This window comes from Passer domesticus, chromosome 2 (genome assembly GCF_036417665.1).
Source record: "Passer domesticus isolate bPasDom1 chromosome 2, bPasDom1.hap1, whole genome shotgun sequence".
Lineage (NCBI taxonomy): Eukaryota > Metazoa > Chordata > Aves > Passeriformes > Passeridae > Passer > Passer domesticus.
In genome coordinates, this window is record NC_087475.1 from 59,983,208 (window position 1) to 60,009,213 (window position 26,006).

The window sequence follows — 26,006 nt, forward strand, 5'->3', positions numbered from 1 at the left end:
TCAGCCAATCAATGATTTCAGCAGCTGCTAATTAGCACCATTCCAGCCTGGACTGCATCATGAATCGGTGCCAAAGAACAACTCAGGAGAGCCTGTTTGTGTGACAGAAATGTGTTCTCAACAAAAGTGCAGATTCTCCCTGACAAAAGTTTTCTAAGTATTTGAGTGTCAGTGTACCCATGGCAAATAAAGCCAGGTGAAGCTCTGTCGTGTTTATAGCTGCAATATATAAAGGTCAAGGAGGACAAGTCTTAGAGAAGCCAGTTTGCTCATAACTGGACAAACACTTCTCAAAGCAGCTGTTTTAGACAGACAATAAAACTCTCAGAGCATGACCCCATCTCTGAATGCAATAATACTTTTGGGAATACTAGTCCAACTCCTGAGCTAGTATATACTGAGGCAGCTACCTTCCTGTCTCCTACCTTGCTAGAGTAGGTAAAGCTTTTTAAACTTGCGTACGACTATTAGTGTCATAACACAGAGGGAAAGAAATCTCTGCCAGACACTCAGACGAACATGTCTTTATTTTTAGGACCAAGAAAAAGCATTTTCACCAACAGCATCCTCCTGGAGGTTTTCAGCCCAGTCAGAGTTCATGCTCAACACCCAGGAAGGGACTGTCTTCTATGACTGTGAGCTTGCAGCTCAGCTTCACAGCTCTCCCAGCACAGCAATTGCTAATACACGTTGTCTCTGTGCCGTGTAAATGTACACACACATTTTTACTCCATTTTGCTGGGTTCAACTTTTATTTCAGAGACACATAAAGGCCATCATCACTGGCAAGAGTGTTTATAATGGGGTAAGAGAAAATATCCTTCATCCATCACATAATTTCTGTACGTGATGACTGAGGCTTTGTAGGCGGGCTCTCTTCCTTGAGTATCTCACTGGTATCTCTGGTAACACAATGTGAAAAACAATGTTGCTCTGTAACACAATAAAATTGACCTATAGCTCAGTCTGTTTCTGCTAGCTGAAGGTTATTTTGCTTTGACATATCCTTGCTGTGTCCTCTGCTTTAATTAATAATGTTGCTTCCACGTATTATGAAAGTCACTCTTTTGCACATACTAGTATCTTTCCAAATTAGGCATTTTAAAGTTTAAGCCTTAAGAAATGCATAAGTATTTTCAATTAAAAGTCCCATCTATTTACATGTACAAGAGCTGAAAGATTTTTCATGCAAGTGGTTGTACTCTTAGGTTTTTATTATTTCTGCTTGAGCAGAAAGCAATGAATATGTCTTGAGACAAGGGAGAAAGTTAATAAAAAACTGTCCTTTCCTCTTTGTGCTAGACCCTGTTTTAAAACCAGCTTGTCTTTCGTGAACAAATTAATTGGATTAGCTCTGCTTCAGCCACAAAGGACAACATTCGGTGTCACAAGCATATTTGTATAATGAACCATCACTGCACTAGTATAGTAGGAGACTGATCCTGAAATTGTATTCAAACAAGTATTATTACTAGCATTAACATTACAATTCAGTTTGTGGGATACAAATAAGATGATTGAAATGAAAGAAAAAAATGTATAGTGAATGAAGGTATAGAAAGGAGGCTTATCCTACATAAGCCAGCTAGTCAGAGGGAAGGTACGCACTGTCAAAAGATATTAAAATGGTGACCCTAGGGATATTGTCAATGAAAATTTCACCCTGGTTTGAGAAGATGTCAACAAAAGGAATAAGAATTTATTAATTTATTTTTGTTTTGAAAAGAACAAAATAGCCAACTGTTTATCCTATTCCCCTTCATCATGTTAATAAAATTTTAAGTTGAAACTATTACACAGTTCATTTTACCTAACACTTCCCATTTTTGTTTATAAATGGTTTTATCCATCATAATGGCATGCACTCCAACATCTATACTTTACACCTTTCATTGATCCTCATTTATGTTTTATGAAAATAATTTTGGGGGGTTTCTGAGTGTTTGTGAAATAGCTCAGAATGGCTCTGTCTGCTACTATAATAAATAAATGAATAAGAAATAGTCATGAAGGAACCTAACCTATGAAAATGAAACAGCTGTAGTTTATGAAAAAAAAATTCTCCTCTAAAAATTAAAGTGATCTTTTGTTTCTGTTGCTGCCTATTCCAGGGCTGGCAATTGATGCTAAAAGTCCTATAAATTACTATTTTCCAGGGTATTATTATGCTATGTCCTATATGGATCATTTATCACAGAACCTTATGTGATGTTTTATTTAAGTGTTCAATAATCATAACGCTTAATAAGACACAATTGGAATTTGTTCTTAATTGAGTTCCCAGTAATTTTTTTTAAAGAGGACTGACTTGTCCCTTAGTGGTCAATGAAAAGTTGCCAGTGAATTAGACCATAAGGACAAATATCCTCTCCAAAACATATAGAACATCTAGTCATGGCAGATTTTTCTGTTGTCTGGGAAGTTGATTTCACAGAGTTATTACTATCAATTACTGCTATTTTACTTTCTTCCATTACACAAGGGCAGCAGCTTAAAATAGAACCATAACTTCTCATTCTGGATGTTATACAAACATCCAGCAAGAAGTAATGAGGGTCCCAAGAAACTTCCAGCTGCAGAATAAGGAGGAGCATACATCACTAGTCAGCACATCCTGAAGTTATAGATTTGCAGCTGCTGCTAATTTAAGGTGAGAGAGAGGTTGTTACACCTACACCTGGCCTAAATTCTCACAGGGTACCATACATGATGGAGGGTACTGTATCGTAGGCTTCTGCATCCAAAGGAACACATCCACAAATATCTGGAGCTGGGCCTGGAAGATTGGGCATTCTTTAAAGAATCTTTCTATGTAGTCACAACTTGTGACTTGCATAGACTCTTTCTTTCTTCTTCTTTCTTCCGATATTGTTTGTGAACAAAGTATGGGCGATGAATTTTTAGCATCTGTATATATCCACTTGTAGAATCTAGATACACCTTTCAGTTATGAGAGGCATAAATCCTTATTAACTATTAACTACGGTTACAGGTAGCATAGAATTATTCAAGCAATAAAAGAGTTTATTTTTTCCCTTGGTTAGTTGTAAATGAGCCTAGAGGGAGCCCAGGAGTTCTAAGTTAAGCTCATTTCATACCTATAGCAATAGCTTTAAAACCTAATCCGGGATATGTTTATACATTTTTAATAGGAGCCCAATTTTACATACAGTATCCTCCAGTGGCTTCAGCTGCTGCAGAATTCTCCTGAATAGTTTTTTACTGTTAGGCTCAGCAGGTTCAATGCTTGATTATCTTTCCTCCAGTTCAATATCTTCTCTTTTCCTTTTGTTATACACCGACAAGGGGACTATATGCAGGTTCTCTGTGGAGAATGTCTTGTACGTGAACATGCAAGCAATGTGGAATCGATCTGGCTGAATCCAGTATTCAAGGAATTTAATTGAATTATTGAAATTCAGGGTTGAACCCCTGGGACATTGATCCTGTATTGTCAGCCTCAAAACCAAGGTGCACTGGCTGCTTGATAATGTGTTCATACGATTTGCAGTAGAAGGGGTGGTGAATCAAAGCAGTGACAGTATCGCTAACTGACAGAAAACAGAGGAACTGATGCTGAATACATTTAAAAATAAATCAATATAGACTGGCCTGATTGAACAATTCTGGCTATGTGATGTGCTGGCATGGCTGCTGACTTACCAGTTTAAGAGTAGGCTCAGGATTCATGGTAGCTGGAAAGCTGGAGAGGCCTTTTGCTGCAGCAATGCATTTAACTTCAAGACAGAGAATATTTGCTCATCTGTTTTCCTTGCCAGAAGCCAGAAACTATTGCCGCAGCTGCCAAGTGAAACAAAGCAGGATTAAAAGAGAAAATAAATGATAAAATAATACCTACAAAAAGGTAACAAATAAAAATCCAAAGAAGCAGCTTTCATCCATACTAATATAAGTATATGTGCTTTGCTTATTTTCCTCAGATATTAAAAAGATCATTGAGAATTTGATGCTCTGGTCAACTAAAAAAAAAGAGAGAATGAGAAAGGAGTTTAAGAACATTAATGCAAATAATGCTCGGCCTTTACCATCTCTACTGAGACTGAAGTCACATCCTTTCTCAAGTCCAGCTGCTGCAAAAAGGAGACAAAGCAGAGAGAGCTGCAGGACTATTCTGCCCTATTGCATGTTGTTTCGCCCATTATTCTCTCTCACCAATTTCCCTGCTTCATTCAATTTATCATTGTCTGCTTCCCTTGAAATGGGACCTGAGAACACTTGTCTGAGCTGGATTGCATGGCTACTGCTTTAGCTGCTGCAGGAGGAAGGAAGCTTTATGGCCTTCCTGCAGCCTTATTCCCTTTGGGGGGAAGAGGTAATAGACAGTCATTTCTTCTATCACCATGATGTTCTGAACCCCTAAGCCAGCCAACCTTCCTTCCTTCCTTCCTTCCTTCCTTCCTTCCTTCCTTCCTTCCTTCCTTCCTTCCTTCCTTCCTTCCTTCCTTCCTTCCTTCCTTCCTTCCTTCCTTCCTTCCTTCCTTCCTTCCTTCCTTCCGCCACTTCCTTCCGCCACTTCCTTCCGCCACTTCCTTCCGCCACTTCCTTCCGCCACTTCCTTCCGCCACTTCCTTCCTTCCTTCCGCCACTTCCTTCCTTCCGCCACTTCCTTCCGCCACTTCCTTCCTTCCGCCACTTCCTTCCTTCCGCCACTTCCTTCCGCCACTTCCTTCCTTCCGCCACTTCCTTCCTTCCGCCACTTCCTTCCTTCCGCCACTTCCTTCCTTCCGCCACTTCCTTCCGCCACTTCCTTCCGCCACTTCCTTCCTTCCGCCACTTCCTTCCTTCCCTCCTTCCTTCCTTCCTTCCCTCCTTCCCTCCTTCCCTCCTTCCCTCTCTTCTTTACACAGCCAGTGTATTTTCAGTGGCAATGTCCACAATTCCAGGCCTTCAGGGCTGATTCCTCTCTTAGCTGAGGCCCAATGCTCTCTATCCCTGTGAAGTCAAGAGGTTCCACGGGGCTGATCCCATCATGTGTGTATTTCTCTGTAACCAGACTACTCATGGGCATTAGTGCTGTGCTGTATGTGTGGGACCCGTAACTCCAATGGGAGCCAAGGTGATCCAGCAGTCACTGGATCATTGCCTTACAAGAGTGCAGTATGTTATGTATCTGCCTAAGGTCAAGGTTTTTAGGGATAGGGTAAAGACAAGGAGACAAAAGTAGGTGCTTGGTGCATCCTCAGAAACCATCTTTCACTTCTTACTTAATCAAAGGTGTATATGGATGTATACAAAGTGAAAATTACTCTAAAGCCAGAAGAAATCCTTGTCTCTGAGGCTTTTGTGTTGTAAACCTCAAGCCAAAAACCAAGTAGTTACACTCTCTCCGTTAGGATGACTCACCATGTAACATGAGAGGTAATATCAGGTCAGAGTCCCTCTCTCCACACCCTGAAACTCCCCATCATGCAGATCCCCCTTTCCACTCATGAATCTAGAAGATATAAAAACTCCACTGTTATTTTACAACATTAATTGCTCTGTATTTGTTAGATATTGGCCTTGTCACTGCTTTTCAAGTGAGCAAGAGGGTATTTTAAAATCCATTTACTTCAAAATGTATTCCCAACCAATTTTCAATTTTCATCCTTTCTTGTTTGTTTGTCTGCTTCATTCTACCCTATTCATATTTTACTTCTGTGAATTCAAAATAATAAATTAATTTATTAGAAAAATGACACTGTAAGGGCTGACATTACAGAAGACAGAAGAAGCGATGTTGAAAATGATTCAAAATAAATAATCAGTGCTGTGTCAGGGGACACTACCTTCAGTTCTGGCAAAGCATTTGCTATCCTGAAATGATTAATGTTACACCAATTTAAAAACAAGCAGAAGTTTTGGCAGCAAGAATGCTTCTAAATGGTAAAACACTTAGTTTTCAGAACTCACAGGGCATGTCTATACTAGTGTATGGAATGAGTCAAACTGTCTGTTCTCTGGCCATGAGGGGAAGTGACAAGGCAAAGTTAGCATCCCCACAGCTAGGAAGCTCTCTTCTTGCTAATGGAATGGCTCCTGTGTCCTTCACACCCAGGGCTGCTCTCCAGATCATACCCACAGCCGTGCTGGTAATCAAGTAATGTGTCAGGGAACATATTAACTTTGAAATCAGGTCCAGGAGGTAGAAACATGACTTGTGTCCTTCATTCAGCTCATGGGGACTTCATAACCTCTTATTCTCACCCAGGTAAATAAAGCGAGTGACCCTTTGCAACACAAACATTTCTGCAATTCTTAGGAAAAGGAGCTTTGGTTTCAAAGTATTTGCATTAAAACAAATTAAAACAATTAAAACAAATTAAATTTAAACAAAAACAAACATGCAAACATGCAATCAAAGAAAAAAAGCAACACAAAAAACTCACCCAACAAACAAAATCCCAAACAAAATCCCCCCAACAATCTTCAAGTAATTCCTGTTTTCTCTTTCCTCATAGCTCTTTGGAAGGTTGGACTGTACTTTTTATGGCAATAAGTTTTATTTAATAAAAGTCGCTAATGAACCTCAGTATCTTTTTTCCCACTAAGGACAAGAGCTAAAGCTCAGTGGAAACACTCCTGAGGAACTTAACAGGAAATGGATCCAACCCTCTTGATCTTTTTCTTCCCCTGCAGCATTTTTATGTTGGTTTCCCTTTCTCTTTTTCACTATCATCCAATTACCATCTTCATTAATATAAATCAAATACTAACATATGATCAGTGCATTCAAGTAAATACAGAAGAATATACTCACATGCTAACAAGTGTGAATTCAGAAAAATTAAATACATTGATTTGCAAAAGTTACTTTGCTGACACCTCAGTAACTTTTTATTTATAAGAGACTTTGCTATTGGAGAATGCACTAAAACATTTCCTGCATGCTTAGAATTTCTTTGGTCTATGTGGAACACATTATTGTAGTCCACATACAGGAATTCTGGGAGGTTTCTAATACAGTACCAGAATTATCATGTAGATCTTCAGTGAGGGAAAAAAGGCACTCCGTGTAAAAGCTTTGGTCTGGGCAAGTGCTATAGCAATACACTATTTGCACAAATAAAATTTCTTTTATTACATTCCAGGAGGGAAAAGAGAAAGAGAGGAAAAAAAAATATCTTCTTAAGTTCATTGGTCTCAAGCATTGGTTGGTGCAAAGGAAAATGAATTCCTTTTCCCTCTTTTGTGCAACAGCACAGAGAGAAATTACCTAGGAATGTGAATCATTTCTGTACTGCTTTGCTGAAGTAAGAGTGCTATTGCATGGGAGCCTGGACCAAATAGAGCTATGTGGAATATTCAAAGCAAAATTTAAAACACACAGGACACACACCATCACAGCTCCCGGGATTGTAGAGGAATTGAAATGCTCTCTGCTAACCCTGATATATCCACCAGCACTTTATCAACACTCAGATTGTTTTCAGCACTTCTGCATGCCAGGGAGAGCTTCAGCATACTGTGTTGTGAAGTGCTTGTGTCTCCCGTGATCCTAACTGGTTCAGATTGCATGCTCAGAAGAAACCATCTGGATTTCATGTGCTTAGATATATTATGGGTTGGTATTGACAGAAGACATTAAGTATTGACCTGACAGGCAGCTGCCAAAGAAACTTCCAGAGTTCTTCCCAACTCCTGGGTTTCTCTGCATATCCTAGCCAGACCTGGACTCCTTGCTCATCGGCCCTCCTGATGCCCCTCAACACTGATCAAAATTGGGTTTACAGATTAAAAAAGAGTAGCCAAGTCTTCCTGGATTCCCAGAAAATGATCTTTCCCCTCTACAAAGTAATACCAGATTATGAAAGTAGTTTAGTGTCAGGGTTGCTAACAACAGGGCCACTTGCAGGGAAGGGGATCCAGGAGGTTGGGTGGTGGCAGGACTGGCATGGGGCAGTGTCCTGCCCACCATGGTCACAGAGCAGGGTGCCTGAGCCGGGGCAGCAAAGTGGGAACATGGACAGACAGACACTGTGAACTGGCCCTCAGACTAGGCAGACAGTCCCCTGGATAGGGAGCACTGCCCACAGGGCCCTGAGAATTAGCTTGGGTTGGTAAAACAGCATAGCAGGAGATTTACATACAGGTATGCAATCATGCATGTCACTGATGTGCACATTGCAAACCATAGTGAAAATTTCCCAGTGGATCATTTCTTTAGCATTTTTATTCTCTCTGTTACTTAATTTTATGCAAGTTTCAGTCTCATTACTCATTGTTTACTGCTTTGTCCAGGTAAATATTACTTCGATTTCCATAGATCAGGTCTATATGCATAAGGACAAGGCAGGTCTTAGTAAAACCAGGTCTTTTTTGGCTTCATTTTCCCAACTTCAACATGAATTCTCTTGCTCTGGGACACTTTTCCATCTCCAGCTTTCTTTCATCATAATCAATCTCATTATCAGGTCCTTTTCACTGATAACATTATGGATTTAAACTAATTCAGGTTTTCTGCCACTACTTCTATTACTAAGATTTTTGTAGAGCATATTTCTTACCAATTTTGATACTACATTTATTATGTCCTATTTAGGTCAAAATTACCCCTTACTTTTAATGGGCATTCTTTTACTTTTATCTGATTTTATCATATCTTTATACAAATAGACCAAAAGTACCCTTGTTTTTTTATTTCATTGCATTAAAAATCTTTATAAGATTTGACCACAAAATAGGCTTTCTCTTCCTACTGCACTGCTATTAACTCTTTTCCTCTCTCCATCTACTCCATTAGGAGTTTAAATTGTTGAGTTTTTATGACTGGAATTCTAAACTCCATACCAGATAATGTCTCAACAGTGCAACTTATAATTAATACTTAATGCTTTCGTTTTGCAAAAGCCTCTCTGGATTCATCTGAGAATTGTATTTCCATTTTTTACTGCTACATGCACCTAGGTGGTGCATAATAATTCTTTGACTGACTAATACCCCTAAGTCTTCCTGTTTCAACCAGTGGGCCTTCTGATTGAAGAAATTCTCATTGCTCCCTATGTTCATTACCTCGCATTTCAAACTAATTAAATCACATACCTTGTCCCAGTTCTAAAGCCTATCCATTTCTTCCCATGTGATATTCTGATCATCTTCCATATTGTCAATGTCTGCTACATTTGTATTTCTTGAAAAAATATTAACACTTTCTTATATCTTGTATTCAAACGTTGCTGATATTTTCCATAACATTGGGTCCGATTCTGATTCTTGAGGAATTACAGCCAACTATTTATTTTTACTTTAGAATAATTTTTGTAGTTCACACACTATGATCTTGTGCTAATCTACCTTTTATTACCAATATGCAATTATTTTCCATGCACACTGAGGACAAGTATATTATGTACTTAAACAATCGCTTTAGACAAGCTCAGTTTTCAAAGTCCTGTTAGATGCAATCCACTTGCTAATTCAAAGGCCATTGTATCTTTTTCATCTATCTTATTCATCTCCATATATTTAAATATAATGCAAAAGGTGTCCTTAATCTTCATATACAACTAATGTAAGATTAGCAGGTTTTATATACCTTTCTCAGACAGACCAAGTATGGCTCAGCTCTAGCTGTATGTTTACCACAAACTAGAGTTACTGCTTCCAGCTTCTTCTGGAATTCATCTGCTATTCTTTCTCCTGAGTAATTTCTGGTCTATGCCTGAAAAGTTCAGTTGTCTCAACAGGATACACTGAGCACCAAGGCATCCCCTAAAGGGGGCCCCAGCAGTGCCAGGCTTTCTAAGGGGGAGCCATGTGTGAGCAGGTGTTGCTGGTTCAGTAAGGGACCAGGATTTCCGGAGGCTCAGCAGCACTTATTGCTCTAGACTGAGTCTCCTAGGAAACAGCAAACTGAAGCTGTAGTGTCTTTTCCCTGAAGCCTGCCGATCTCCAGTCTTACAAATAGGCACAAACAGGCAAGAATAAAAATATAGACCTTTGTGTGGACCACCCTGCCTGGAGAGACGCTGGGAGAACCGTGCAGAGTGATCCCAGCTAGACATTCATCCTATAGATGTTGGGTTTGCCTCTGGAGGGGGTGATCTAGCTCTGTGTTGTCAGTACAGGAAGGAAAGATATAAGCAGAGCAGAGAACTGATAAAAGGCAGGTCCTGAGACCAAGGCTCTGTAGGAGGTAACACAGCTTTGTGGGAAAGGTGTGCACTGAGTGGAGACTGCAAACTCCAAAGGTGACTATTCTATTTGCAGGGAAAGGAAATTCTATTGAATCTTTTGCTTCAGTGTTTGGATAAACCCCATCTTTTTCAAAGTAGTTATTGAAAATATTGGACTATTTATTAATGAATATGGCTTTTCAGTTCAGGGATGTCATTTTTTCATGGATGATAAAATGAAATAAAACAGAAAAAGATTTAATCATATTTTTGTAGATTATATCAAATCTAAAACATAATTTACATATACCATAAAAACTAGATAGAATTTATATGACTTTATGAACAGGAAATGTCATTTTTAAATTTTTTTTAAAAACACTTGCCTTGCTGATAAACAGCAATGCAGTTGTCACAGACACATATTGTTTCTCTCTGCACATGAATAATAACAACAGGGCCAAACAAGAATTTTTGCCACTTTTTCATTTTCCTTGTGTCCACCCATAGCTTCTGGATTTCTTCCAATTGCACCTGGGCTCATTAGTGTTCCATAATCCAAAGACTCCTGGTGCCACATTCACTTGGCTCCTGGGTGAGGTGTATCCACTGCTGTGCCAGGTGAACATTTATAAACTGGGGCAAGTAGGATGTTAAATAAAATGAAGGGCACGTGCAGCGAGCAATAAAAAAGCATCCATTTTGTGTAGTCCCTGCCAGAAAATCTTAAAGGCTAAAGGCTTCTTGCTGCAAACAGCTTGGCATTTACATAGCTTAACTGCCAGAGTGTGTCTCTAACCATTCAAGGATATAGCCCAGTCCATAAAATTGTCCATGTGCACAACAGCTGATGGGTTTAGAACAGCAGAGGTAAATGACTTATAAACAGATCTCACAGATGGCAAAACTGTTCAAAGAAGGTTGTTTTTCTCCACCAGTGTGAAGTTGACTCTGAAGTACATAGCTGCTGAAGCTTGAGAGAGGGTCAGAGAGCAGGTAGGAAAAAAAAAAAGAGGTGGTGGGCATTTTTGCCTTGCAGCCTGGAGCCCTGCTGGTGGCATAGAGCACACCATCCAGCCAGAGTTTATGCAGTAGGTGTAGGCTCTCAAACTGAAAATATACAGAATTTGGAGGTGTCCATAGTTGGAATAGTGGCTTTTACAGCAAGGTGGTGCATATTCTGCATTTAATTTAAGGAGCTGAATGCGACTTTCAGAGTGAGTTCTGCTGAAGAAAGGCCATTATGGGATCCTACAAAATAAGCAAAAAAAATCAATATTGTTCAGGAAGGGAGAACAGCAAGGAGGGAGAGACAGAGAAGGAGTACATATGCATACGTAGTATACCCTGCTAGAGAATAAGGAATGACTGTTCTTAGTTTTACAACACAGTACCACAAAAATTTTCCTGAAAATATGGTTACCACAAAGAAAAATAATATGAAGATGCACTGAGATTTACAAATGCTTTTTTACCTGATTAGATTTACTGTGAATTCCCCAAGGCTTCTCTCTGCTTTCAGGTCTCTTTACTTTCAACAATAAACCAATTGCATTGATAGTTAAACAATCCACACAATTTCCTTTTCAGAAGAAGCAATGTCATATATAGCCAATTGAGGCTTCATGACATTTGAAAATTATTAATAAATAAAATCAGGTTTAGAAATCAGAGAAAGCAATGCACATGAACTCCCCTCATTACCATAAAATTTTATGTTAAAAAGTAAAAAATAAATTGCAATGTGCAACACTGGAAATATATCTGCACTTTCAGTTCAAGTCACAAAATATATATTTCCTCATTTATCCTCGCTATCTTAACAAACAAAAGCTCAGTAATATGGGGAGAGTATTCATGCATGAGCTTGCAAACACAGCACGAAATAGGAAGATTTGCAATGTTCCAGGCAAGTATTTTGTCAGCTTCTTCAGTTTGCATGTTGTTTAGAGTGTTAGGTATTTAGATTCTGTGATAATAGGTTCTGCATTGGAGGAAAAAAAAACACTAAGAAACTATCTAGCTAACTTTTTGGTAGATAGAGAGAGAGAGAGAGAGAGAGATTTTTATTGAGGGTTTCAAATGCTTTTTTATTTTTGAGGCCTTTGCTGACCATTCAGCTACAAGTAGAACTTATGAGCTTCCCCTATTTCAAGTACGTGTTATGATATAAATTTCTTAATTTGATAACTTATAGAATTTTAAAGACAGATCATAGATCTAGGCCCTGGCATAACAGTTAAGAGTTAAGAGTACTGAATATGACTTCTAGAATAATTTTGGGTTGAAATTATTCAAGGGGAGAAACTGGATTTTTTTTAAGTCTGGAAATTCTTTTTTTTCTGCAGATGTTGGCAATAACAAAGTATCCATGGGAAAAATATTAAAAATAACCAGAGGTCTCAATGGTATGGTTTATCATACATCTCTAAACATACTTAAAATTTATTTTGTTTCTGGACTAAATCTTAAACACTAGTTATTGAGCAGTAATAACTCACCTATAGTAATTATCCTATAAAAACAAGACCCCTTCCTCTTGTGATTACAAAAATGCAACAGCCTGTTATAAATAGGTGCTGCTGCACATCAAGACTTTTGGACTGTATCTTTGTCCAAAAATTATGGCTATTTCTCTCAGCAGGATATCTGCTAACAAGAATAGCCACCCTACTCTCAAATCTAACAGGTGAGGCTCTTGCATTTTTATACTATTCTTAGTGTGAAATAGCTAAATGAGGCCACCCCCTGGCCATGGTTCATTTTTGATAAAAAACATCAGTGATTTTTGTGCTTGACTTATATTTTACTGAGACATAATTAAGATAGGACAATCTATGTCTTTGGTCAGTTTGCTTAAGGTAACCATTGGGATGGCGTAAATAGCAACCACAGTGTCCTAAGGACACGGAAAAAAAAAAAGCAATATTTGTATGGACTGAGATATTTTATTACTAACTAACACACTTTGAAAAAAAAAAACAAACCCCCAAGCAAGACATAGACTCATGAGCCTGAAATGATCTAAAGAAAGACTATTGTGCCTGGAAAGCTGCCTTCTTTGTTTATCTGATAAAAGATGTTTTCTCTTCCTAATAAGAGAAAGGGAAGACTCCTAGAAAGAGTCCTTTTAGTTCAGGAGTCTTCCCAATCTTTCCAATAGCTAGAAAGTGGCACCAGGCTTCATTTCTACCAAATGTTCTACCCCATATTTTGTCTAATACACACTGCATCTTTCTGCCAGCCTAGGCAAGATGTTTTTGTATCTCTTCTGGAAATTGTTCATATCCAAAAACATGGATATAACATCCTTCTTGTGATATAAGCTTATGCTAAACAATGTCTCCACACTTCCTAAAATTACATGTGCCTGTATCGTTATGTATTCTTTGATCATGTTGAAAGGAAGAATCCATTGTGCTTGTTTATTAGCCCCAACAACTGTGTTCAGTACATGGGTGGAAACATTCCCTTCAGCACATTAATTACATATTCACACTAGGGGTTCCTTTGTGTTCTGAGAGAATACAGTTCTTTGATTACACAAGACCTAAGTGGCATTTCAGAATATCAGCATTAATAACTCATTCCTACAGATCTACGAGGTAGAATTAAAATTAGGAAGAAGGGTTATAACTTGTCAAACTATGTTTCTAATTAATGGAGTTGTGTAACAACTACTTGCTCCTTCACAGATTGCACTGTTTTCCTAAATACTGTTGTTCTGATGTCACATGATGAAAATATGCAGTTTTGAAAATCTACCATTATGAATGTATGGGTGAACATAAGCAAATATATTAAAAATATATAAAATTGCTAAAATAGGGTTTATTGGACAAAAGTTTTGAATATCTTTCTGCAGAATGTTTATAGACATTAATGATTTCAGATTATTTAACTAGTATAATTTAGCAGAAATAATACTCTTCTTATATGGAATTAATAATAATTTCCCTAAAAGCTTTTGTTAAAAAAATTTGTTATTCTTATGGAGAAAAAAAATATTCTCATGGAGATAGAACAGAGAGCTGAATCTTTTTTTTCTCCAGTAGTACAGTTGTGCTTTGCTTGGAAACTATTAAAAAACCCACTCCCTTTCATTGTTTTTTACCCTATTTTATTAGTGAAAGTGGGTAATTTAAACCCTCTGTGGGTGGAATTTATCCCTTGTAAATTAGGCATCTGAACTCCTATTGTCTAAGTACAATCTAATTCTTGCTTTCCTTGGAGTTAATGGCATGCAGTAAACACCTCCCAGGAAGTAGTCAGCCTCAGACAGAAATCTAGCAAAGACCAGAGGAATTCCTCTTTACAGATGTTTGTTTCTTTCTATTAACTACAAAAAGACCTTCGGGTGATGAGCTCAGGTTTTAACTTTCCACCTTCAATATGCATGGCAAACATTCCTTCACAAATCCACATAATTACTCTCAAATCACTATTTACAACATGACTCCCTGTTGAAACCTACAGGGCTTACAGACAATGGACAAGCTGTTAGCAAGCTCAGACTTCTTCTGCGATAATTTGTTTATTTTGTGGTTATCTTATCCACCCTTTTCTCCCTGGTGGATGTTTTACACACCTATGTGTATCTTGCCAATCAAAAAGCAAATCCTGGCTCTGTGGAAAATGGCAGGGCCAGGATCTCTTATTCTCCCTCAAATGTCATAAGATGTATGGAGCAGTTAGATCTCAGTCCTTAAAATGGTTCAGTAGCCTCTACATATTATTGCTCAAACCAAAAATCTACAACACACATATAAATAGACTGATCAAATAAAATAACTGTGACTGTAAGATCAGCTTGTTCTGCTTCTAGGGAAAAAAAAAAAAGAGAAAAAGAAAAGAAACAAAAAAACCCACAAACCAACACAGAAACCATACAGTGTAAAATGATCCTTTCAATGAAAATTGAGTTTTTATGGTTCCTTATTAGAGACTTCCCTTACAACTAATTATATTAAACTTCTACATTCTCTGCTTTTTCTCATCAGTAATCTCACAATCTCCAAATCTGTGAAAGTAAATGCTTAGTCAGTGTGTAAATTGAGGACAATTATCATTATGACCACACGGTAATACAAAAATAATTAGACCATTGCTAGCAGCAAAAATATAAATCAAATCAGTTTGTAATAGGAACATTAATAATTTGTTAAAGATACAATCTATTGCACATGAAGATGGGAAAGCAGCTGAGCTGAGCTGCTGAGCTGAAGACAGTCCTTGTTTTGAAATAAAGAGCACAGAGTTCAGTGTATGTGCATCAGTGATAATCTAGGGGTGATTGTGTTCAAGAGAATTTACAACCTATTCCAAATGCGTGAACTCAGTGGAACTGGGAAATCAAATGGCTGAATAGTATTTATTATGCTACCCTTATCTTTGCCAAGGTGGAAAGAAAGACTGGAACAGTTCACTTTGCCTCCAGGCATCCAGTAATGAGCCAACCAGTGGTGCATTAGGAAGTAGTGGGCAAGTGGCATTATCATCAGGTGCATTTTTAGTAGCAGAGTCAAGTAGCACTGGGAGCATTATAAGTAGTGCAGTGGAGTGCTAGAGCATTGGTTATTATAGAACAGAATGCACAATAGCTGGAAAGCTTTGGGAAATATAACAAGCAGAGTTAGGCCTGAAACATCCACTTTAAATACTGTCAAACTTTGAACAGCAGCAGCTCTAAACTCAGACTTTCCCTTTGGCACCTAGGGATCAGTCTAACAGGCAAAACCTGAGTCTCAAATTTGAACTCCCCCAAATCCTAGAAAATCCTGGATGCATTTCTGATGACAAGTAACATGGTCCAGATTCTTTCAGACCACAATAGAGCGTACAGCTGAATGCCACAGAGAACATTTCAAAAAAGTAGCTATTTGGCATGGTAAGCATTAGTAGTAAGGGAGCCAAGGAAATACCAAATGTGCAATCTAAAAATTATGAAAGAATTACTTAATTACTAAAGTCTTTCCAGATAACAATGCTCAAAAAAACCCTCTTCACAATATCAGGGATAAAAGCAAATTTTAGGCAAAGGGGTCTGTAGGATAAGGCTTTTAATGGGAGGAGGCTCTACTTCATCACAGTAACTGTATTATCAGGCTGTCAAGACCAGTTCTGAGGGAAATGTATTGCCAGGTGGAAGTTACAGCTCAAGGACTACTTCCCAGTCCATGTTTTTCTGCTGCGTTTGCCCAGAATCTTCCCTTCCCCATATGTTCTCCTCCAGGGACCAATTGACCTAAAATACACAGTGGGTCTGCTCCAGCATTTCATTGGCAAGGCAAAAATTTTGTGAATCAGGAAGGGGTGAAGAGCTGTATCCAACACTAATATATCTTTCTCTTCAGAATGGTTATGAGAGGTGCTAGGATGAAGGGATAAACACATGATAAGGTGACATACAGCAAAGCTGGTCTAATAATCACAGAATAGAGCAAAACAGGAAATAAATTTGGTATCATGGATGCTGTTACAATATTGATATGTATTTAGAGCAGGTAGCTACTTCACAGACAATCAGAGAATCATTAAAGTTGGAAGAAACCTCCAAGATCATCATATGCAACCTTTAACCTGACACCATCAAGTCCACCATTAAACCATGTCTCTAAGTGCCACATCTACACATCACATCACCCTCCAGGGATGGTGACTCATCCAAATTGCATCAGCTTGAACAGCACATATTTGGTCTTCAGGGTATTTGTGCACTGGGGGTGTACCATCAACAGAAGTGACAGTTGAGTGATATGAGATCTGGACTCTGGTCTTCCAGTTCTATACGACCAGTGAGATCATAGTAATGCTGGAAATTGTTGATATGTTCTGAATGAGAGACACAGCAAAGTCTCCATATATTTTGTTATACTCATTTCTAAATCTACACAAAGCTGTAAACCTTCAGAATGTTTCTGGTTCTGCAGCCCTAACCTGCCTAGGTCGGCTGGTAAAGTTGGTGGGCAGGGTAGATGGAACATCTGCATAAAGCTGAAATCCTCCACAGGAAAGGCTGGAAAGACTGTGAGGAGTGCTCCTCACTCTCTGAGGTGAGACAGCAGTGAGCAGCAGGAAGGTTAACCAGGAGTAAGGTCTCAGGAAGTACTACTTAAGGGTACATGGGAACTGTTTTTCTCCATGTCCTCTAACAATTGCAGGTGTCTTGGACAGAGTGCAGCTTATACCTGCATTAAACCCTGCAAACAGGAATGAAAACTGTGCACTGATAAATTCAGAGCAAGTAATTGAGAATCCACTATTTATTTAGACTTTCCCCTGTGTTTGGTGACAAGTAAAGGCTTTGGTGATGGTATCAATCATGATAGGCAATGAAAATATGGCTGGAATCTTCAGCTGGCCTCATAGGGAGATTTGTTTCATCTGATGCACAAAAGCTAGCAGCACTATCTGTGCTCGCAGAGCATGGGAATATTTCTCTGCAGATAGTAAAGAGGAGACTCCCACAAAAGAAAATCAAAGGCGACGAAAACTTAGACACAGAAATCTTAGCCATTTAAGTAGGAACTAGAGACTGAAATCTGAAAATGCTAGCAAACTGGCATAATTAAGTTGGATCAAACCAGAAAAGCAGCTCATAACACATTAATAGAATTGCTGTAATTGCTTTAGGAATACAAGGAGTCCAAAGGACATTTTCTTTTTCCTAATACAATAATATTTGAAATCTGCCAAAAATAATTTCTCTTTTAAAGAAAAAGAAAACCTTCACTGTTGCAGCAGTTATTGCATTTCCCACTTTTCCTTATTTTCTGTTACTTTCAGCTCAAAAAAAAGGTAGAGAAAAACAAGCAATTGTCTTGCTATTAATGAAAATTTATGTATTAGTATGTATTACATTATAAGCAAACAACTGTTTTGCTGTCTGTGCTCTCTTTTAAATAAAACTCATAAGAAGAGATGCATAAGAAAGTTGCATTTTTGTATAATGCTCTTCTTCTGTTTTACTTTAGTACTGGCTTATATAAACACATTTGATCTTGAAAGAGGATTTCTGCAAGGCTGCTTCAGAAAGGGACTGGTGCTTTTGCAGTGCCTGGACTGATACTAAAATCCAGACCTTTTGGATTGGTAACTGGTAACAAATTGAGCTGATCCAGCAACAAATGTAGAAATAATGCCAAGATAACTGACATTTTTCTCATGTGGGACTGTCATTTATGGGGTATGCTTCTTATTCAGGTGTCGGTCAAAACCAATAATGTGCTGCAGCTCTTGTAAAAGAGGTACACAGATTCATGTCTGAGCTTGGTGGGTGCATCTCCTCATATATCTTACATTAATTTTTATGAGATATTTTCTCTCCTGGAATTCTGGTTGCTGTTCCCATTATTCAGCTGTTTTCCACATTTGTGCTGTCTGCCTACATGTTTCTGCTGACAGCAATCAATTGGGACTAGTCCTTTGCTGTTCAGAAAGGAGACCTTTCTCCTCTGAACTTTAAAGGGTGTCACTCTTTCTCCTTACAGTACCTTCAACTATCTGCAGTTTTGCCCCTATTTATGGTGTGTTTTGACTGATGAGTTTGGTGACGGGAATCCCCTTGTTAAAATAGAGGAGATAACTGGCTTTCAGCCATGTTCTCCCCCTGTTACTTGCACCCCTTTTCACTACATAGCTATCTGTGTTCATGAAATATAAAAGGATTTAATTTTTATTTTGTTTGTTTGTTTGTTTGTTTCCATGCTAGGGTCAAAAAAAAAGAAAAGGAATGGGTAGACAGATAATAATCACAGTCACAAAAGATATGTTTTCTTGAAAATGAAGTATAAAATATTCTACCCTAAAAACCCTAAATGAGCCATTTCTCTCTGAGTGGTGCAGACAAACCTGCATATGTCGGGGCTCCTGCTATCCCTGATGAGAGTTTTAGTGTGCTGACGTCCTGTTTCTTTTATTGTCCTAGACTAAGCTTTATTCCCTCAGGAGCAGAGGAAGTGGAGAAGACACCACTCAAAGCAACAGCCAGGGAAAGGACAGTCAGTGCATTGGGAAGTCTTGCCCGGGGGAGGGAATTACTCTCTGAATATTAGTCATGCAGATTAGCCCTTCTCAGGGGGAACTCTAGGGAGATTAGCTTACAGCTCTCTAACAAATGTTGTATGGTAGTTCCATCACTAAAAATAATGTTGCCCTTTCAACTTTGCAATGCACAGTTTGAAACTAAGATGTTTCCATGTTTTGACCAGGGCTAAATAACATGAGAACTTTATGTACACCTCAGTGTGTTAGTGTAAACAAACTTCTCCTGAATTAGGACACATGTCCTCAGTGAACATATACACAATTCCTTTGAGATTTTACACATAGTTTTTAATAGAAGCTTACCCAGTTTTTCCTTTGTGTTTTACAATATTTTTTATATTTGTATATTTTAATTCAAAAAGAATACAATCAGACTTTATTTTATTTCTTGCTACTACCTGTGTAATAAAGAAAAATACTAAAGAATAATTCTGGAGAAGAGGAAAGAGCAATACTTTCTGTGTTTTTTAACAGTAATGTGCGAATAGTAGAGAATATCTAAATGTCTTTCTATATGGCTTTGATTTTCACAGATTTCCAAAACAGAAATGACACCACATTCTCAGAACATAAACCAATTCATAAACTTCAATTATACCCTTAAATCTCTACATCTTGAGGACTTGAGAGGTGTAATTTCTTTGGGAAAAATTTTATACTACTGAAATAGATATATTTATACTTATTTTGATAAATTTCTAATCTAAACCCCTGAGTCACTTCATTAACTTCAGTGAGATTTGAGGATCAGGCCATTTGAGCAAAAGGGTGAATAAACAGACTTTGACATTTCTCCTTAAGTGCAGGGTATGTGAGTTTTTTGCAGGGTCTTCCACTGTAAATGCCCTTTTGTGAAACCCTGAGGTGTAAATTCAGGGAATACCATCTTCAGTGCTTTGTTTGATCTGCAGTGCCATGCCATGATTTAAGAAGACGCAGTTTCTAAAGTGCACTTGCAGCTGACTCAGACAGGCCTTTATAGTATTGATTGCAGGTAATGTTTGCTTTATGTACTGTTCAGTACGGTAATCCTAGATATATTGAAAGTGGGATCAGGGATCAGCATAAAATGATGTGACAATGTTTAGAAAAAGGATATACCCCCTGCCAGATCTTTGTAATTACAATACAGGGAAGTTTGATGAGGCCATTACTGTATTAATTCAATCTCTATAAATGTTACTGTTAAAAGGATCAACAAGATCACAATTTTTAATAGGAAAGACTTACATTTGGATGACATGAAGCTTTTTTAGTATAGATCCTCAAGATTTCTCATTGATTTGTTTAGACAGATGTCTCGAGTAGTTCAGAACTATTCCACTGTTTCATATATAATTAGGTCCATAGCATTAATTATGTATGTAATTTCATTAGAAGAAATGTTCTTTTGCAGCTACATGCAGTATGCTACATTTATTCACACTATAAGAGATGCCACTTTTAAATCTATCAACATGTATCACTGAATACTGCACTGTGAGAACCTTACACTCCTGCATAAATCTGCACTTTTTCCATCAAAGCCTGGTCTCTTTCATACTGACAATATTCCTGATGCATCTGTCTGTACTCAAGTTGTAGATAGCATAAATTACTGGCTGTCAATATATGGTGGAATACTTTTTATTTTCCTCCAAGATTACTCTCAGAGCAAGGACTTGGTGTTAAAAATTAAAGATCCCAATAAGTCAGAAAAGGTGAATTCTCAAGAGGCAGAGGATCAACAATAAGTTTTATATAAAACTTATGCCTATACTCTCCAGCAGAGCTGGAGCAGAAACCTTCCAGTTCCTTCATCCACTGTGTGCAGCTCGGTCCCTACACAAAAAATTGGTACCTGATCCATGAACAGAGTGGGGCAGTTGCAGCTTCCCTTGCTGTGAACCTGCCAGTGGAGAAAGCAATAATAGATGGCAACTCTATGTTAGAGCTATTAAATAAGCTAATACAGCTGGAAAATGCATGGTGGTATGTATAACATTTACAGAGTTGGTTTTAGTGTAAGATTACTCAACTGTTCTAGGATTTATAGCTGTTGAACTACAAATATTCCCCACCGTGGACAGAGTTGTGTCAATATACCAATTCATTTGGGAGGTTTTAAAATCATTAGGGAAGGTTTGCAAATGATATTCCCTCAAGATTCACTGTGTTTTACCACTGTGATTTACAACTTGAGATGCTTTTGCATGGGATAATCCAAATGCTGCTCAAAGCTCAATCACTTGAAACTAACTAACCTGTTAATTCCTGACTGATCTATGTCTAACCCCTTGGCACTGCCCAGGATAGTTTATCTTCAGGATCAAGAAATACAGGCTGAAATCCTATAGTCATAGGAACAAAATACTATTGTGGCTGCTAAACAAAATGAAAAAGAAAGGGTGCCTTTATTGCAAAGCTGTAAGTTGTGCTGTGAAACCATGGACCTATACACAGTAAAATGCACCTACTTTTTAGTGGTATCCTTACAAGTAAAATTCCAGTGTTCAGGTGAGAGGATGAAATGATTGATTGTCATATAGTCCGAGATTTGGTTTTATTTCTGCTTTTTATAATCCCCAATCTTTCTGTTAAAAAACCTTTATGCGACTGTTTTTCCTGTGCAAATTCCCAAACCTGTTTAAAATTCAGGTTATGACTGCATACATTTTGATTGAGTAGGTCTTATTGTTTACAATTTCATAATTTGGGAGGGAGTGCAAACCAACTACAGCAGGTTACAAATGGTATTTTATGAAGGGGGTCTTTTCTCTGCCAGTACTTCTGGTCTATATTCTTGCTCCCACAGTGATAGAAATTTTGGTGTGGTTTTCAGCTTCTGATGTCATTCATTGTCTATCTGAACATGTCTGTGCTATTCCTACCAAGGAATGCCTGTTGAACACCTGCTGTGTTGTCATAAGTATCCATAGCAGTGTATGAAAAATTTAATACATACTCTATATGAAACAGTCATTAAAAAAAAAAATTCCTGAAATATGTATGTTAAACCTAAACCTTGGGCCATACTAAATTAATTATATTTGCTATTCTGTGGGATCTTGTCACCATTAGTAGAACAGTAACACAATGTTAGCAGTGGATTGAACTCCCTTCAGGGTACCTCATACCCTGGAAATGGGAGGTTTGTGTAGGGTGTATGTGCACATGTGCCAGGCATAGTCCTTGGGCTCCAATCATCCACATATTTGATACCTTCAGGGATGTTGGAATTGTGTTAGCAGCTGCACTGTAGATGCACACAAGCTCTGAGCTCATCTTTTCTCCCAAGTCTCTAAGGAAGAAGGAGAAAAAGGTGGATTTCAGGTTCCTGTTGTGCTGCCTGTACCTGCAACACAGCCTTCAGAATCAGAAAATACAGGATGAAGCTCTGTACTGATGGAACTAAGCAGTGGGAATGTTATACCCTCTTTCTTCTTTTGGGAAATACAGCTACACACACACTGGCTGTTCAATCTGGCAGTAAGCCCCAGGCCCTCAGGGAAGACAACCAGTTTATCGGCACCTCAATCACCACTCCAATTTGCCATGCAGAGACTCCCTCAGAGCTGCTGCCTAACAGCTCCTTCATGGTGGTTCTGTGCAAGATGCAGCCAGGGGCACCGTAACTGCTACAGGAGACCAGAGCTTTGCCTTGATCATTCCTTTCTTCCAAACTACCCACTGTATTGTGATAAGGCAGCTCAGAGATGCAGTGGTGTCTAGAATATCCCCCTATTTGAGGAGAAAGGAGATTCCTTGCATCCAAAATCCCTGTAGTTGAGGAGAAAGGTGATTCCTTGCATCCCCTGCAAGACATGCTTCATAGGGTACCTATGACTCCACTCACATGCAGCAGTCCCCTAACACATCAGGGAATCTGGTCTCTCCCACCAATTCACTTCCAAGTTCCTTTGTATGCTTTGAAATGATATTTTTTGTTTAAATGAGCAATGAAACAAGTGTATTTGCCATCCCCTCCTCTCTTCAAATGCTTGTTGCTTTGGAAAATGTATTTTATCACAAGCTACAGGGTATAATTTGGTGGGATCCCCCATGCTAATCTATTGGCAGTGTATCACTGAAGTGTACTTAAAATTAGGCTCCACTATGAAAAGCCATGTGTTGATTCAGCACTGCCAGCACACTTGCCACTGCCTTGAACATAAACAAAGCAAGTCTCTGCCCCAGTGTGGTTACAGAAAGGGCATTCCAGAATCAATCCCAGTACGACTGGTGCTACTTTGGTGCAATCTGCAGTATGCCAAAGAAGGTGTCTGCTGTGCACGACAAACTGGGGGAGAGGGGGGTGCCCTACTTTTCTCACCCAGAAACTTATCGAACCCTACAATATCTCTAACGAAGAGGCACAGGGAGCTGCAGGCAAAGCCAGGCAGTGATTGAATGCTGCATCCCCAGTCACACACACACACCAGATGTAACACACTGGGACAGTGGTGAGATCACACGGACGCCTTCTCCCTTCTTCCCTTCTCCTAACACCGCCACTTACAGGAACCTTTTATTTCTCTACATCGAGCAATTTCTGCCTAGGTTTGCGAGTGGGAGTCATGAACGTAGCCCAGCTCCGTACCTGAAGGGGTCTTCTTGCTTCCATCACCCTTTTTCACGCTGGCCATTTCTCCTGCTTGTTTTTACACCACTCCCCGCCCTGGCTGCAGCGGCCCTAAGCCAAGCCCCGGTCTCGGCCCATGCCCATCTCAGTCCCACTCCCCATCCCCATCCTCATCCCGATCCCCATTCCCGATCCCCATTCCCGGCCCGGCGCGGCTCGGGACGAACTGCGGGCTGGCTGTGCCACCTTGTGGCTGTTAGGGGGAAACAAAACCCCAACCCGCTGCTTGCGTTACAAATTAAAATATCCTCTCTCATAAATATCAACTTGTTAAACTCTGACTTCTGTTTTAAAAGGCAGAAAATTAAAATGTATACCTCTGTCTCAAAAATTTCGGTAATTAGACATAATCCACAGGTGTTATTTTAATGATGCCAGCTCTTCAGACACACGGGCTGAGCAAATGTAGTGTGTTGTTAACTAATTATGTTGTCTTAATTCGCCAATTTAAAAAACTTAAATGTCCTGAACAAATAAAATCATTATCTCGGATTTCTTCACCGTACCTGCTGCCTCTCGCCATCTGATGTCTGGCACTCCGGGTTTGGCTGCACGGAGCAGCATTCGGAGGGTTCTGGGAGGCTCCAGCAGCCCTCCGGCACCAGACAGCAACTGGGTTTGCTCACACCATCCTCGCTAACAATATCTGATAGTGGCTTTAAAAGCCAGCTTGTCTCCCTCTATTACCTTTCCAGCCCGTATCTTAATTGACCAGGGAGAAAGCGACGCTCAGGCAGCGTCTCCTACTGAACGGAGCTGAGCTGATTCCCCCGCCCTCCCCGCTTTAGAACGCAGGCAGGCAGGGGTGACATCTTCTCTTTCAAGGAAACACTTCGCATCTCTCAGTGCCACCGTGGCCAATGACAAATTTCCATCTAACTTTCTCCTCTCAAAAATGTAAAGTAAGAAAACAAAATCTATGCATCATTTAAAGATGCCCCAGGATAGCTTTGAATTATGCAATCCACAGTTATGTGAGCTGCTGTTTAAGGGATTCTTTGGCTCTTTTGTGACACTGATCAATCCCCTCTTGGTTTTATTTAAAAGACCCAGTCACTGAGGCGTTCAAACCACATTATTCACATCTCTCATTCACATGCCTGGAAAATAATGCAAATAAACACATAAGGAAGAATGAAATATATGCAAACTAGCTACACTTTTCACAGGTTGGCCCCTCTCTAGAAATCATTCAGAGAGGAAATAATGGGAGGATTAAAATCAGCTTTCAGTCTATTTTAATCCAGGTTCAGGTCATTGCCCTTGTCATTCAGAGGGTTTGTTCCTAAGGTGCAATCAAATTGCACAGGTTGAGGCTGTTGTGCAAAAAGGTCTGCTGCTCTGTGAAAGGTATTCCCTTGGCCTGTGTCTGAGCACTCCACAGGCTGTTCTAAATTACCCTGGCCTTTAACATCACAAGGTGCCCAGAAAAGAGATCAAGCACCTGCTTAACAGGGCATATCAGCCACCACACCATTTCCTCTCTCATATCTCTGCTTACCAGTGGCCAACAGCAGGACTCAGGAGTGGTGAGGAATGCCAGGACCAACTCTGTGTGATAAAGGTGTGCCCGGCCCTCTGGGGGCTAATTATCTGGGTACAGTTTAAAGTGATCACCAGAGAATCTGCTCCCAACAAGGCTGTGTGTCAAGGACTGACAGTTCATGCAATTTTCAAACATCCACAGCTGGGGTACTTATACAGGAGGATTTCAGAGCCATATTAAATTACCTGCCTTGGAAATCCTGGTGCTGAATACAGACTTGGTTATTGATTTTGGAGGACTCCAAACACAAATTCTACAGCCCAGCTTCAGTTAGCCTCCTCCCCTGGGACCAGACATGGAAAATGATGCTGTCAACCCGCTGCCTACCCTTTCCAGAAGCAGATTTAGCCCTTTGTCTCTCTCCTCTCCTAGCAGCAATCTGACTTTTCCACAGCTCATCCTGCAAGGTTATTTACCACTGTTGGAAGGACAGCTGGGAAAAATTCCTAACAGGGGGACTATGTCCCAAAATCCAGATTCAGACCCCATCCAGCAAATTTTAGCCCTCCTGAAAAGACAAATGCCCTCTCACAAACATAACCAAGGCAAATATATGACAATGTACCCTAGAGGATGCTATCCTGGGCAGGTATTGTGTGGACCTGGACTGCAGCCTTGTTCTGCCTCTGGCTTACTTTGTATGCATTTTCTCCACCTTGCAGTCAATTTTACAGTAGCT

At 39.3% G+C, this 26,006-nt stretch overlaps 1 long non-coding RNA gene across 2 annotated transcripts; it reads right to left on the bottom strand.

The window, feature by feature from the left end:
* Positions 1 to 607: 607 nt before the first annotated feature.
* LOC135295465 (uncharacterized) lies at positions 608 to 24,476 on the bottom strand. 2 transcript variants are annotated; one of them, XR_010357574.1, is made up of 3 exons: positions 24,288 to 24,476; positions 3,664 to 3,801; positions 608 to 933 (listed from the first exon to the last, which is right to left on the bottom strand). It is a non-coding gene; the product is annotated as an uncharacterized LOC135295465 (long non-coding RNA). The 2 variants fall into 2 exon arrangements; XR_010357575.1 differs by lacking the exon at positions 24,288 to 24,476 and adding an exon at positions 4,047 to 4,126.
* Between the last annotated feature and the right edge of the window lie 1,530 nt (positions 24,477 to 26,006).